The 15,623-nt window shown below is 39.3% G+C and overlaps 1 pseudogene; it reads left to right on the top strand.

The window, feature by feature from the left end:
• Positions 1–4,263: 4,263 nt before the first annotated feature.
• LOC102251812 lies at positions 4,264–15,217 on the top strand (annotated as a pseudogene).
• Positions 15,218–15,623: the final 406 nt, after the last annotated feature.

Genomic DNA, 15,623 nt, shown 5'->3' with positions numbered 1-15,623 from the left:
GAACCAATGTAATAATCTGAACAATAAAGATTTAATTTAAACAAACAAACAAACAAACAAACAAACAAAATCCCTGCTTGTATAGAACTTGAATCCTAGTGATTGCTTGACTCATATCTTGACTCAGGATATTGCTGGTGTCTTGATTTCTTCATAGTAGCTGATTTGATTTTTTGACCTGAACTCTAAAATTCTTTGGCAATACTCAATACCTTGCAGCCCTGTCTGCTGCAAACCGATGGGAACAGCTGACCTAGTCTTGACATTGGTTTAAGCTCTATAAGTTGTAAAAGTCACTGAAGAGAAATAAAAATGAAAGAAGTGCTGTGGAGCTATTTGCCTGATACATGAAATGGATTATTTCTACTTCTCACAAAAGTTGTGGCTATGAAGTGCTAGAAGTAGGAGACCACACGAAAAGCATAAGAAATATCAAGAGGAAAGTTTAGTTTGGGATTCTAAGCACTGTGACTTATCTTGATTAAAACAAGGCCTTCTTTTGCATGCTGTTGGACACAGGGTATTCAGAAACTTCTTGGCCGTTTTGAGATGTCCCCAAAATATTCCTAGGCTTCTGACATTATTTTTCTATGTTAATGTGATCCAGGTTTCCAGCACAAATGTCATTCTAGTTTATTTTTATTATATTTTTGGTGACTATATCAAATGTAAAAATGGGCTGGAAAGGCTGCATGTCTGATAAAATGTACCAATTCTTACCTAAGTTATGTTATATTGAGCATCATTTCAACTAAGATAGAAATTCTTTGTTGTTGTACAGCTGCACAAGAGTTAATATTATTTCCTATCTCAGGTTTTATGTATTTTAATGTTTTAATTTTGAAAAATAACCTTAGGTAAATTACACAACAAGTTTTAAAAATGAATAATCATGCATTTTCTACATTATGAATATAGGGCTTTTTAAGTTATCTTTGAAGCAAACGGAAGATCTTTAATTTACTGCTGACTAATGCCATATGGCTTTTCAGTACACAAGGGAAGGATTAACGATGTGTAGGCACATGTAAATAGAGAAAATCAGTCACAGGTGCTAAAGGCACCATAATGATTGCCTTTCTATGAAATAATAATTCTGATGTTCTTCAGATAGAAAATGAGGTTCCTCTTGGGAACATAAAATCAAGTTTTGTAATAGTTAAAGGCTCTTTTTGTAAGGATATTTTCAAGTGAAACATCTAAATTTTGAGCAGGCAATAATAAGTCAGAAAATACTGAGCAACAGTATTTTTTGTTTGTTTGCTTTTGATGTGAACATCATATTTTTGTCATATTTCTATAATTTTTAAATTTGCTCTTTTAGTTTAGATGTAAAAAGTACTTTCTAAGTGAATGATAGGGCTCAAAACTAGTAATAGTTAAAGTTATTACATTATCTGATGAGGATGCAATACTTTGTAATCTTGTGTATTTGAAGTTTATGTATGCCAAGAATTAGACTAACTTGCCTCACTAGCTCCAACTAGTTCAATAAGGCATTTTAGTAATTCTCTATGCAGTGAAATAATGCACTACTGGAAGAGTTTAGTCTTGTTAGAGTGCTTCTCAGCCAAATGACTGCTTAATATATGACATGGGAATCACTTGCTCTGTCAATCACATAAATTGTTTTTAAATTATACTATAGGCCTGAAAAACTGTCTCACAAAGAACAGTAAAAGCACTCCTAAGCATCAGAGGCCACTAGCTATGGATTATGCGATTTAGCTTTTAGTAAAAGCAGACACAAGAAGGTGGTACATCCAAAGTTGTTTTTTATCCCATACAGAAAACCATATGAATTTAATCTGGTGTTGGATGGTCATGTGAAATTTGAGCAACCTAGGTTACATCCAAGCCCATAAATCTACCTTTGAAATTAGAGTCACAATATTTTATTACAAGGATGTGTGAAATTTTAGAACCTTGTCTGTCGATCTCACCATGAATTTGGCTCATTGTGCAAATTTTAAGAACCCCATCCAGACTACCCTGGGTTGAATAGCCTTCTCCACCCAACTGAAAATGATGGATGCAACGTTGAAGAGTGCTTCAGGAATAATCTGTGTTTAATTAGTGCTTCTATCATTCCTGTAAAACACTCAAATTTTCAATGTTTTAACTAAAAATATATAAACATAATTTTTACAAGGTCTTTTTTCATTATTTTAGTAAGTTGGCAAGAAAAGGTGATGGAAGGGTTCTTCAGGTTAATGAACCTTCTCTTCTGTAGTGCAAGACTGGCCGGGCATAGGCCATTGTTGATGAAGTATGAGAGACTGACTTCATCCAGAAACAGCGGCTGGAGCCAATAAAGTGGTTTAAAATAAAAGGAAACTACTATGCCTACCTTTCATGGCCTTGGATTTGTCTCAAGAAAATCTGCATTCAAACATGGTAAGATTAGCTTCCTTTGCTATACTGCGTGTAAAAACACGTTCTCCCTGTACAAAGGAAATTTAATTTATTTTCCAACTTTTATTTTCATTAGACTTTATTACTACCATGTCTGTTGGCATTTTACATGAATGTTAAGTAGCTATAGTACAAAGGTATGTGTGTGGTCATTCTAAATTAAGGGTAAATATTTGTTTCAAAAATATTAGTTTAATCTGTGCAATATAGTATTTATCTCTCATGTACAACAACTAGATGTAACATAGGTTTAGCTTCCTCCCAGCTTTGATTTTTAATTGGAATACTTCAATGTCTTATTTTCCACAAAAAATGAACTTTCTAAATTTAAAATATTAATTTGATTACATTGACTGTGCTGTTGATTTATATGTGATATGTTTCATCAGTGAAGCCATTTCAAAGCAATGGCAGTAAAGTGTTACCACATCCTATATAATAAAAGGCTAATATGCAAATTGTCCCCTCGGGAGTTTTAAACCAACTGGGAGTTCAACCGCTGGCTATGAGGTGTGCTGACCACCAGGGGGTGGTGCACAATGAAGGAAGGCCCTGGCCGGCTCGATTTATATGTGATATGTTTCATCAGTGAAGCCATTTCAAAGCAATGGCAGTAAAGTGTTACCACATCCTATATAATAAAAGGCTAATATGCAAATTGTCCCCTCGGGAGTTTTAAACCAACTGGGAGTTCAACCGCTGGCTATGAGGTGTGCTGACCACCAGGGGGTGGTGCAAAATGAAGGAAGGCCCTGGCCGGCTGCCAGCAGCCAGGGGAAGGAAGGCCCCAATCAGCCCTGATTGCTGGCCAGTCCTAAGGACCCTACCCGTCCACGGATTTCGTGCACCCAGCCTCTCGTTGTTTATATTAAAGAAAATCAGTTTTCAAAGTGGGGCTGTTTACCTTCCCCTGGCAAATAAAGTAATCCCTTCTTAGAATTAAAAGTGTTATTAAAGAATAGGAAATGTCCATGATAACATTATAGCACTTTTCTATTAGAAGATAGATAGTCAATGTGTATGTAATCAAGGTAAATTAAAGCGATCAGTACTAGCAGGTTTTACAAGATCAAACTATAACTGTAGAAAAACTGGAGGATGAATATTAAGTCAAATTGGTCATATATTAGAACTATTTCAATTTTAAGGTTTAATAATTACCTTCAATTTCTGTGTCCCTTGGTAATATTTGGGAAATAAGTCACTTTTTATTGAAATTACCTACTCATATTTTCCTATATTTTGAATGTTAAAATTATTCTAAATTTATTAGGATAAAATAAAGACTTAAGTAAGTTACCTGAAGCAAAAGGGCAAGTTTTCAGCCACTACTTGATGCTTGCACTTTTGGGAGAAGGAGAGGGATGAGAAAGTGGTAGAGGAATAACTTACCTAGTTTGACTCTACATGACTGAAATTTGCTATGATAATTGACAACCTTCCCTTTGTTGTGCCCAGATGGGACCTCAAATCAGTTAGCTTAAATCATCCCACATGGTGAAATTTATCCATTTATAATGCACTTATATCTGGGAAACCCACAGCTACATGGCATTAACAGGTCAACAGAAAATCACATCTGAAATTCAAAATAAACAAGAAAAAGACCAGTCAATCTTGGGTGTGTTAAGTGCATTTTCATTGATTGTGTTTTCTTCCTTCAACACCAATCCAAAGAACAAAAACTGGTCCTGTGGCTTTTACTCTTTCATTTTTCCAAATAAGAAAGGACGGATGGCATAGAGAATCATAACATAAAATAGCTGTTTCTGCAAAAATGATCACCTTCCTCATAGCTTCATAATTTACTCCCAGTCCATAAGGTCCTCAGTTCCAGTGATTGGGATGATGGATGATTCCACTTCAGCTACAACTTGCAAAGATGCTGCAATGTATCACTCTGCAGGATATACAATAGAACAAACGGACCAGCAGGATGGAATGGCAAGCAGCGGTGCCAAGGGAATTCTCTTCAGGGGAAGAGCAGCTAGTCATTCCCTGGAATTATGTAAAATACAGCTTGTAAATATTGCTCTCATTGTGGACTCATGCATGTGCAACTTGACAGAAAAGGGCAACACTGGCATAGAAGAATGCAAAAATATTTTCCGCTTCAGTGCCCATAATTTCCACAGGGCCAGATTTTGCATTAAACTGGCTATAGCTCCCTGCCCGTGAAATGTTGAAAATGCAAATATATATATTTGAGGACAGAGGGAAACTATTTATGGTTTTATCTTTGAGACTTTGTTTACTGTAAAAGTTTATTCAATAATAAAGCAATGCTAAATTATTTGATAATGTTTCTTAAATCACATTTCTAGTATCAGCCCATAAATCTTATAAGTGCACATTACATTTGAAGTGAAACATTAGGATATAAAGCAATACCCAGCAAGTATTAGCTCTTCTTTCCATTCTGCCATTGGTTAACAAGAGGAGCCTTGAACTTCCAGAGGACACAGACACATATATTCATTTGCACTCTTGTTCTGTGCAGTTTGCATAGGAGAGAAAAATTACGGCTAGCCATACTTTACACATCCTCACATCATCTAACAGAAATCTGCTCTGTACAGAATAAGATAAAATGCTGTGTCCTCATGGGCCTCACAGCAACAAATAATAAGAATGATTATTGGCAATTCCTCTGAGTTGCTAGCAACTAGTAAGAACAACTCCATGACCAGCTCTTACGACCAATTAACATCCAATTTACCATGTTCTTTTGCATTCTGTTCCATAGCAGGCTCTGTTTTGAGATTTGTTTGTTTGTTTTTACCTTTTGTGCAGGAAACCTACTCTTCTACTCCCATACTGAGAGAGACAGGGTCAAAAATAAAGTAAATGTCCTGCCACATTTAATTTATATAGCCATAAAGCGGACTGTGTGTTGTGTGCGTGTGTATATGCTTGTGTGTGTGTGTGTGTGTGTGTGTGTGTGTGTGTGTGTGTTAGGGTTGGGGGTTAATCTATAATCTTATTTAAAGTGATTGACCCTCTAGATAGAAGCAGTGACCTTTATAAGCAAATGAAACTAAGATGTAGGGGTTCATCTTTACCTATTGAAGTAGCCACATTTAATGTTTCTTTAATCTTTTGTGGGTTTGTTGTTTTTGTGTTTGTTTTGTCTTGTTTTTGGCTCAGAAAAGGAAACATAAAATTAAAGGAGAATGTTCATCATAAAATGATATTTTATATATGCTTCATTTTCAGGGAAGAGATTTGAAACAACATCTGCTAGAGAACGGATAATAGAACTCTTTGCTTCAACTTCTTAGAACACACGCTATACACAACATCAGTGTTTCCTATTGTGTTCTAAAAATGCTATTATTTGTTTAAAAATGGTTCTATGATCAAACAAGTTTTGGAAATACTTGGTAAAATAAGGGTAAGTAGACATTTTTATTATAAACCATCGCAGGGCCTTTCATTTGCTTGCATGCATTTTAAATATCAAGAAAGGTGTATTGTATTCAGTTATTCCCAAGTGTATATGAATTTGAAAACTTTTGTTTTTACTTAAAACCTATTAATATCCTGAAGAACTGACATGATGACAAGCATGCTTTGAAAAAAAATGATGCTTCAATGTTGCACAACTAAAAAATCTTTGATTTTATATTTATTTCATGTATTTTAATAATTATTGTTGATATTCTGATACAGTGCAATGCTACAACCTATACAAACTTCTCTCTGTTTACAGGTTCTACTTTCATTTCCTTCTGCTGCTCTATAGAGTTAGAACCTTGTCTATATTGTCTACTTATTTATCTGAAAAACTTCTAAATAAATTATAACCATCAGTGACTAAAATGACATATGTTAAAGGAACTAACAACTCCTTAATAACTACACTTGTGTGAAATAAGCTTTGTAATCTAGAACTCTGCATCATTTCCTGTCCAGTTTCTAAAAGATCACCCATTATAAATTTTAAAAGTATATGCAGGTTTTAGCTTTAATTTAGCTGATAGTTGTTAAAATCTACTTGCTTCTTTGCAGTTGACATTCAGAGACTCAAAGGCAGTGAAGGAAGGTGGCATATTATAGTGGAAATAGGACTAGACGGAGAATCAGGGACCAGAGTTTAATCACTAATAATAGTATAACCATAGGCAATTTACCTTCAGGGTCTCAGTTTCTCATTCTGAAAAAGGAATGGGAAATCAAATCTTAATAAGTATTAAATTATGGTAGCTATTCCTTTCTTATACACTTTGGCCATTATAAATGGAAATCATTATACACTATAATTGTATTTTTTTTAGTTTTACTTAAAAATATATAAATAGAAATAGACTATGATATTCTAAGCTTGTTTAGTAAAACCTTATATCATTAAGGCAAAACTTCTGCCCTTTCTTGTAGTCAAATGATTATAGGTAAAGTATGTATTATTACAAATTAGGCAAGGAGATGAGAAACTTGTTTTTAGCATGAGTATTAATCTATAGGCTTTTTCTCAGAAGGAGTCTTTAGTCTAATAGATTCAGAATTGAGTTGCATATCTTTCAACACATCAATCTACCAACATAAAGCTTTCTTAGTGTCTTTCTGTTTCAAGAAGAATATGTACCTGCTTGTTGGAAATTTTAGCACCATTTTTCTTCTGTATGTAGAAGATATAATGACTTGACATTAAAAGAACTTAGCTTCAATAAAATTTACCCATTAAGGGTCATGGCAAAAAAAAAAAAAAAGCCTAAAAAAAAGATGTGTGAGATCGTGAGAACACAAATTAAGCCTTTTAAAATTCCTTTGGTTTAAAACCTACATTCAACCCATTGTTCAGTAAAAGACATTCATTAAATTTTTTATTGAATTTATTGAGGTGACATTGGTTGATAAAACTATACATGTTTCAAGTGTACAATTCCATAACATATCATCTGCACATTGCATCATGCACTCACCACCCAAAGACAAGTCTCTTTTCGCCACATTTATCCCCTCCATTGCCCTTCTCCACCTTCCCTTCCCCTCTTTTCCCTCTGGCAATCACCATGCTGTTTTCTGCATCTGTTTTGTTTTTTCTTAATCCCAGCCTTCAAAACACCTTCCCCAGCTCTGACAGCTATCAGTCTGTTTTATGTATCTATGAGTCTGTTTCTATTTTGGTTGTTAGCTTATTTTGTTCATTCAATTCCACATGTAAGTGAAATCATATGGTGTTTGTCTTTCTCTGACTGGCTTATTTCACTTAGCATAATAAACTTCAGGTCCATTCTTGCTGTCACAAAAGGCAAGATTTCCTTCTTGTTTACAACTAGTAGAATTCCACTGTGTAAATGTACCACATTTTTAATCCACTCATCTACTGATGGGCACTTGCACTGCTTTCATATCTTGGCTATCCTAATATATAAAAACCCAGGGCCCGTAATGACTGAATGGATGACTGGTCCATCCCCAGGCCCTCAGGCTCCATTGATCAGGGGATGACTAATGGGGAACCGGGGTCCCTCAGGCTCCAATGAATCCATGGCAGCAGCGACTGGTGAACAGGTGTAAGGCAGACTGCTTTGTCCCTCCCCCAGCCCACAGGCTCACATTGATCAGGGGATGGTTTAACAGGGAACCAGAGTGAGCGGCCCAGGGACTGGTGAGCAATTGGAAGGCAGGCCTCTTGGTTCCTCCTCCTGACCCTCAGACTCCAATCAATCGGTGGTGGATGTGGGTCAGAACTGGGGACTGGCTTCCTTAGTAGTCCTGTAGATTCAATCTCCAGAGGACAGGCCAGGTACCAATGGACCAGTGCCTCTGGCATGATCAGGACAGCGCTGCGGGCCTCCTGGAACTTGGCCTCAGGCACTGCGGCCGCTTCCCCTCCCTAGACGCTCCACAAGGAAGAAAGAATACTGCCAGCAGCACCAGGGGTGACCAGCGGTGACTGACTGCTCTCCCTGTGCTTCCTGCAGGTCACTCAAGCTGACCCCCACCCACCCCACTCCAAATGAAGTGTGAGCACTGTACATGGAAGGAATGTAGTGAAAAAACAAAAACCTATGACCAAGAGAATGCCGCAGTCAACATCCAGAGTCCGGCTCAGGAGAATGGAGAGAAGGGAGAATTCCATAAGTTGGCTGATGTCAAGATATTTCTGAGTGACTGCCTGGCGTGTGACAGTTGTGTGACCGCAGAGGAAGGAGTCTAAGTTTCTCAACAGAACACCAAGGACTTCTTCTGTGTGTGAGGAAGAGCCCCGGCTACCCATGCTGACCTCCGCCTGCCGCGGCTGGGACCAATATGCAGAGCATGTGCTGGGTCACCCCATCACCCCCACCTCTGCATGGCCAAGTCTCCCCAGCAGATCATGGGCTCTCTGGTGAAGGATTACTTCACCAGACGGCAGAACCTGTCCCCAGACAAGATTTTCCACATCATTGTGGCCCCATGTTATGACAATAAACTGGAGGCCCTTTGAGAAGATGTTCCCACAGCTTTACATAGTTCCCAGGGTGCTGACTGCATGTTAACCTCAGCTGAAGTTGTCCAGGTAATGGAGCAAAGTGACTTCGCCTCGAATGAAGACACCGTGGACACTCTGTTTGTAGACATGAAGGAGAAGGAGGTGAGGCTCCACAAAGGTGCCAGCTCTGATGGGTACCTGGTGCACATCTTCAGGCACATGGCCAAGGAGCTGTTCAACGAGGACATGGGGGTGCTCACCTACTGCACCCTGAGGAACAAAGACTTCCAGGAGGTCACCCTTGAAAGGGACAGAGAGGTTCTGCTATGCTTTAAGGCTGCTTATGGCTTTCGGAACATCCAGAAGTGGTCCTGAAGCTGTAGAGGGGCAAGTAGCCCTGCCACTTCGTGGAAGTCCTGGCCTGCGCCAGGGATGCCTAAGTGGCAGGGGCCAGGCCCAGGCAGAGGATGGGTATACAGACAGGACACTGCTGCATCAGATGGAAGGCATCTACGCTGCCATCCTAGTGTGGCCCCCGGAGACCAGAGCCCATATGCAGGAGCTGTACCAGGAGTGGGTGGGGCGGGGGGGGGCGACTCGCCCCGGGCCCAGGCAGCCCTGCACAGTGCCTAGCAGGGCCCAGGGCAGCCTGCCAGGACATCAAGTGGTAAAGGTCCAGCAGACGCCCAGCCTGCAGGCCGCCTGAAGAGGGGTGTCAGACACGTGAAACAAAGGCTTAGCATCTCTGTCATCACTTTGGTTTTCAGAATTCCCTGCTCCCCATCTATTGGCTCCCTCCCTCTGAGGGGTGCTGTTGTCGTCACATGGGTGCAACTGGAATATTGTATCTCGAGAGGATTGCCCCAATGTACATATCCTTTTATCCGACGATGAAAAAATTCCAAAGAACAAGAATGGAGACAGACAACTGTCCTTTAGGCTTAAAAAAACTCCAGAAGTGTCCTGCAAAGAGCTGAGACTTGGTTCTGTCCACGCGCCTCAGAGAGATTGGATGAGAAAATGGCCCAGTTTGGCCCCGACTTTACCCACTTATGTTACTCTTGAAGGTGTCTTTGCCACAATGTGAATAAACTGCCATCTTTTGGAATAGGGGCTCATACAAAAGTCTGCATTCCCAACTTTTCTTGAAACAGATCTATGTTCTGCAGCTGTGGTCACCGTCCTGAGACCAGGTCCTGTTGCTGGAAATCGGGGGACACTGGAGTGGAGGCCCCCTCCATGGGCCCTTTTACATTCAGGGATTGAGCTGAATTCACTTTGGGGGAGGCCTGGCAAGGGTGACAAGTGTCACAGATGGAAGAATGGAGAATGGAGAGGTGGACACCCTGCTCAGTCCCTCCCTGGGTGGGGTCAGGCAGATGAAGGCTGGCCAGCCCACCACACAATTGGGTGAGATAGTGTCCACTGTGTCCACCTCTCACCCTGTGGGCCCAGCCACTCCCCTCAGCTTCGGGCAGCACTCTGTGTTCCAAGACAGTGCACTCTATCCTCACATGCTGTTCGCCCTTAGTGAGAAGGAAGAGAGCAGTTGACCCACAGACAACTACACAGAAAGATAGGGTTCACGGCTGGTGAGCACAGTGGCAGTGGCTGGAGCCTCTCCTGCCTCCGTGGCACCACTAAGGAGCAGTGAGTTGAGTGGTAAGGAGCAGTGAGCAGGTGGGCGGTAAGGAGCGATGAGAGGGATTTCCAACTGTCGGCTTAGGCCAGTGGTTGGCAAACTGTGGCTCACAAGCCATATGCAGCTCTTTGGCCCCTTGAGTGTGGCCACGAAGTTTCAATTGCACTGTACATGCACGGCCGCCCGTGGTATTTTGTGGAAGAGCCACACTCTAGGGGCCACAGTTTGCTGACCACTGGCTTAGGCCCCTTCCCCCTGGTGGACATCCCCTGAAGGGTCCTGGACTGCGAGAGGGTACAGGGTGGGCTGAGGGACCCCGCCCCCAGTACATGAATTTCATGCACTAGGCCTCTAGTCTATAATAATAAAAGAGTAACATGCTAATTAGACAAGACGTCCTTCTGGACGCCCTTCCTTCTTGATAAAGCCGCAGCTTTTGGGGGCCACAGCAGAGGCGGCAGAGGTCCCTGGCAGCGGTGGCGGTGGGTGGAGGCTGGGGCCAACGCCCTTGCATGAATTTTGTGCATCAGGCCTCTAGTTGTAAATAAAGCTGCAATGAACATAAGGGTGCATATATTCTTTCAAATTAGTGTTTCAGTTTCTTTGGATATATTCCTAGAAGTGGAATCACTGGTTCAAAAGGCAATTCCGTTAAAAAAAATATTTTTTATTGATTTTTTTAGGTAAAGAGGGAGAGGGATAGAGAGATAGAAACATGTATGAGAGAGAAACATCGGTTGGCTGCCTCCTGCACACCCCCTACTGGGGGTCAAGCATGCAACCTATACTTGTGCCCTGACAAGGAATAGAACCAGCAACCTCTTGGTTCATGGGTCAATGATCTACCACTGATCCACACCAGCTGAGCTAAGCAATTCCATTTTTAATTTTTTGAGGAAAAAAATTAAAAATACAGATCAATAGAAAAACATCCTCAGGTGAGAATTAAAAAAAAAAAAAAAACTACAATGAGCTATTACCTCACACCTGCCAGAATGGCTATCATCAATAAATCACAAACAAGTATTGTGTGGAGAAAAAGGAAACTTCTGGCCTTTTAGGTGGGAATGCTGATGGGTGCAGCCATTGTAGAAAAGCCTGCTGGGGAGAAGCCTGCTACCATGGTAAGTGCCCTTGTCTGAATCAAACCGGGACCTTTTGGTCTGCAGGCCGACACTCTATCCTCTGAGCCAAACCAGCTAGTGCTCTCATTATAGTTTTAATTTGCATCTCTCTGATGATTAGGCATCTTGAACATCTTTTTATATGTCTATTGATCATCTGTTTGTCTTCTTTAAAAACGTTTTTATTCAGGACCTTTGCCCATTTGTAATTGGATCATTTGGGCTTTTTTGGTGTTGAGTTGCATAAATTCTTTATAAATTTTGGAAATTTACCCCTCATCAGATGTATCATTGGTGAATATGTCCTCCCATTCAATGCGTTGTCTTTTCATTTTGTTGATAATTTCTTTTGCTGTACAAATGCTTTTTATTTTGATGCAGTCCCATTTTTATAACTCATTGCTGTATATATTTTTTATGTTAAATGTTTTAAGTGTGTCAGCTTTACCCTTCAAACATACATGTGAAACTCTTTGTACTTGACACTCCATTTTAAGAAAAAATATGACCTTGAATGTTTTTGATGTTGTACTTCAAAATCTGTGATTAAAAAATACATTATGACAAAAAAAAGGAAATATTTGCAATTTCCATGGCTTATGAGGGAAGGTTTAGATCAAATATAAATGTAAAAACAAACATATTTCCTCTTGAAATGAGTAGAAAATTATCTGATTTAATTTGCTGGAGAAAGACAAATATTTTTTGGTTAGGGAATGGAGAAGAAATGTTTTACCTAATTTGTTGAGACACTGTACTGTGGATCTGCTCAGGTTCTTGTTTATCACTTTAGTTCTACATAATTGAGGCACAATTACCAGGATTAGAGGCTACAGTAAGCTTGCTGAAGATGATAGGTATTTTGTTATTGCTTTGGGGCACACAGATGGACTCCCCAGAGCCCTGAGACACTGGGCCTTGTTCTACCTGCAGGCACCAAAGCAGGTGTGTGCCACTGATGGGGCAGCTCCAAATGGAGCTTACCACAGGTGATGCTAATTAAGGAAGCTCAGGGATTCTGAAGGAGCACAGTTTATTGCTGATGGGGGAGTGCCAAAGGTTAGTGAAAAGCAGGATTGTCTGCTGGCCCTAGGAAGATAAGAACACAAAGGGCACAGCAATGGATTTGAATTCAGGCACTTATCAGTGTGCCTTTTAAACTGCATTATGCTGCATATAAAGGTGTGTTTTTGGCAGTAAATTTGGGTTCTTATTTGAATGTAGTAATTTATTAATATTAATTTGTGTTACCATCTAAGTGGCTACTCCCTTTTTTCTTTTGGGCATGGGGAGCATCAAAAAAATTAGACCAACCTCAAATAAGCTATAATTAAAATAAAAATCTGATATATTAAGCCATTATAAATAAAGTTTTACATAGTGTGACTTTACCCCCACATTAAGAAAAATTCTCTCAATAACATGTGAATTAAATAAAATTTTATATTTTTCTAATTCACTATTATTTAAATAATATTTATTTAGAGAATGAACACCACATTCCACAGAACAGTGTAATTGCATTTTTATTGGCATTATAATCAAATACCTAATTCTAATAAAAATCATAATTCATGGTAAATTTATTATAGATCATTTAAAATTTTATGTTTCTTCATTGTTAGCTGCATTGCATTCTACATTAATCATATTAACCAGCAAGAAATATTGCCTAAAGATAATTGACTGTTTTAAAAAAGAAAGACATATTGTATGAACATTACAGACTTCAGAATATTTTTTACCACAGAGCAGTTATTTGATGATAAGCTGTGTATAGTCATCTAAAATGTAGGTAGTAGAATAATTGATCATTATGAAATTTAATTAGGGTTAAGCTTGTCTTGTCATTTATTGTTGTTCAACAAACTACATTAACACTTAGTGGCTAAACATTAGTACTGTTTTATTTGCTTAAGATTCTGTAGGCCAGGAATTTGGGCAGCGGATGTGCCAACGGCATTGATTCTGTTTCTAATGCCATATCCTGGGGTTACTCATTTGGCTGCATTCAACAGGATTACCAGCTAGAGATTAGGTTCAGTTGGGGCAGTGGGCCCGCAGGCACTGGAATGTCCAAGATGAATTTATTCACCTGAATGGTGTCTTATTTTGAATGGCTGGAACAGCTGGGTGCTGCCTGGCCTTCTCTCTTTCTCTCTCCATGTTGTCTCTCAAGTAGGGTTGCTGAACTATTGCCTGACAGCTAAGGGCTCAAATAGAAAGGAATTGGAAGCTGCAGAAAAGGCTTGGCCAAAAAGTTTACACGGCATCATTTCTGCTGAATTCTCTTGGCCAACATCAATGTACCAGGGTAGATTCAAGGGAAGGGAAAATAGGTTCCAAAGCTTGATGTGGGAGTAAAATGAGAGATATTGGAGTCATCTTTAGAAACACAGTTTAAATCCGTTTAATATATTTTGGTTTGCTATCCAAAAAGACCATATATTTTATAGCACTAATATTTCTGAGAGAGAAGAGAAATATCTTGGAATAAATAATTTCTTTCTAAACATATAAATTTGAAATCATTTTGAAAATAATTAGGAAATCATAGTCAGCGCCCTGTTTCGACAAGAAGCACATGTTCACCATTAGGACATTAACCCTCAATGCACCTGGCCTCTCAAAGAGATCTCAACTGAAACACATCAGACGAACTATGTGTGAGAATTTTCAGCTACCACTTAAGAAGAGATTTTATTTAGAAACAAACAGCTGATCTTGTCTGGCCATATTGTAGCCTTGCTCCTCGCTCCTGAGAGTGGTCATGTCAGGGATTTTCCAGAGAAGGGATTTGCTATCATTGAAGTCATGGGGGCATCCACTTCTTAGGTTACTTATTTAACCTATCAGTATGGAGATATTAGATCCTAATGTATTCATTGGGCCATATGTATGATGTCATTTATTTTGACACTCAATGTGTCCCCTATTTGTCCAGGGGGAGCCCTTGGAGTTGGCTTTTGTGTTACTTTGATGTCCCTATCATTCTTTGATTATGTCATTGCTCTCTGGCATTATAGCATATTCCAGGTTCATCGTGTACTTTGCCTCCCTGCCCTGGTATCATTTCCACACTTCCATCATTCTCATTGGGTTATTATTGTTTCCTGGTGCTCTCAGTGAACAGAGCTAGTCAGTATGTGTATTAATATTATGCCTTTTCTTTTCTTTCCCACCTAGCCTCTGCACGCCCACCAAGCCTATCTTACTCCATAATTGAATTTGTTCTCTTAGACCATTCACAGATGCAGTCACTTGTTCTTTCAGTAAAAGAGGTGAGTGGCCAATTTCACCTGCAATTAACCAATTATCTAATGGTTTCATTTGCTATGCTCAGCCCATGTGTTTGTAAACATTGTTTGTACTGTATCCAAACATCCAGAGGAAGTTCAGGGACAAATTAAAGCAGCACATGCTTTTTCTACAATATAGACTGAAAAATTAGAAATGGAAAGAACATAACTGGATTTTTCTTGTTATTATGAAACACAGACTCCTCACATAGTAAAGTGCAGAACTGCAGAGAGGAATGTCAATGCCAGTGCTTACAAACTCACTGGATTGTGCACGGGCTCTCATTTCATAGACCATTTGTCGCAGTATTTCCACTAAGTCAGCAGAGTTTAAGAAATGAACAACAATCCTCTTATTTTCATTTTATTTTCTATTTTTAAGGTAAATGTGGACATAAATAAATGGTGGAAGATGATGGAGACATACAGATAGATAGATAGATGATTGATAGATGATAGATATAGATAGATAGATGATATATAGATGGATAGATAGGTAAATAGATAGGATTGAAAGGGATGGCTGCCAGTTTTTAAATATTGTTATTGATTTATTTTACCTACAACTAATATTACAGTACATCCTCGGGTTGCCTCAGAGATCTGTTCCTATGGCGCGACGTAACGCAATTTTCACCGTAAGTTGGAACTCACCTACATAAGCACCCACGTCACTCACATGGAGCACATACACAGCAGTAATGAAGTGAAACAGTAAAAAAAAA

Source organism: Myotis brandtii, unplaced genomic scaffold, assembly GCF_000412655.1.
Source record: "Myotis brandtii unplaced genomic scaffold, ASM41265v1 scaffold249, whole genome shotgun sequence".
NCBI classification, from domain to species: Eukaryota; Metazoa; Chordata; class Mammalia; order Chiroptera; family Vespertilionidae; genus Myotis; species Myotis brandtii.
This window is presented reverse-complemented; position numbering and strand designations above follow the sequence as displayed.